This window comes from Protopterus annectens, chromosome 2.part0 (genome assembly GCF_019279795.1).
Source record: "Protopterus annectens isolate FY-2018-M chromosome 2.part0, PAN1.0, whole genome shotgun sequence".
NCBI lineage: Eukaryota > Metazoa > Chordata > Ceratodontiformes > Protopteridae > Protopterus > Protopterus annectens.
Genome location: NC_056728.1, coordinates 1,740,461,738 through 1,740,463,016, shown reverse-complemented (window position 1 = coordinate 1,740,463,016; position 1,279 = coordinate 1,740,461,738).

The following is a 1,279-nucleotide window of genomic DNA, read 5'->3' as shown; positions in this document are numbered from 1 at the left end:
GCATAAGACCATCCTGGAGTATACTGACATCATTTGGAGATTCAATAATTGCACCCAGTTTGCAGTCATCTGCAAACATGGTCAGCCACAATCCTTTAGTTTTGACCTGAACTTCTGAAAAGTATATACCAAACAGAAGGAGGCCCAGCACTGACCCCTGTGTCACTCTGCTGGTAGCAGGTCTGCTGGTTGACAATTAGTGTTTATGCAGTCAATAGGTGTGTGAATCAACAATCCCTGGGGTTGGGAAATATGACCTTTTCCTGTGGATTGTGCAGTCTTGGAGTTAGAATAAATAATTAGCAGGGGGTGATGGATATGTGCAAAAATGATTTTTTAATATTTGTACAATCTGTGGTTATACCTCAGAGTATGTGCACTGGTGCATTTAAATTATGCTGTCGATCATTTGTCACTGATGTTTGAGAGATCTGATATTTTTAAATATAATTTTATATATATATATATATATATATATACACAGAGAGAGAGAGAGAGAGGACTGTGATCGTGTCTCCATCATAAATCATAACCAGGTTATTATCTGTTTGAGACATGGATGCCTAGAAATTCACCTTAATATCAAATCTTGAGAGGAGAATAATTTTGGCATCCATGTTGAGAACAAATAATAGAGTTATGACTGGTGACCTATGACCTGATCATAATTCTTTGTAGTACATCAAGCTGTATTTGCTCCATGTACTGCCAGTTAAAAAAGAGTAAGAACACAAAGTGTTTTAGTGGCTTTTAAAGCAACAGACACTCAACCAGCAAAAATGTAGTACTAACAGCTTTAAAAGATGTTAGACTTGTCACTTCATCCCACCACACTTTGTGGAAGAAGTGAAGTTTTAACAGCTTTTAAAAGCAGCTTTATCTTTTGATGCTTTTCTTTGCTGGCCAGCACTGTGTGCTGCTATTCCTTAACATAAGACCTGATCTTAACAGTGCTAACAGGTACTTAAGAAGCTTGTATTTATGAGTTGCAAAGGAGAATTTGTAACAGTGAGAATTCGCAAGTTCCTTCCATCTCTTAGAGTTTGCTGCTGTTGTCTCTTGCTGACATGGATGAGTTAGAAGTCTGCCTCTGTTAATAAATGTATGACTTTAGTCAAAGATCCCCAGCTCACTTGTTATTGCCCTTAGTTGTTTCCAATTCTGTTCACACCAGTGATGGAACATGTTCATGCAGTAATCATTGCTGTCTAATGTCTGCAAAATAACACTAAATAATTAGGGTATTGGCTATTAAGAGAAGGTGTTTCTGCTAAGTATA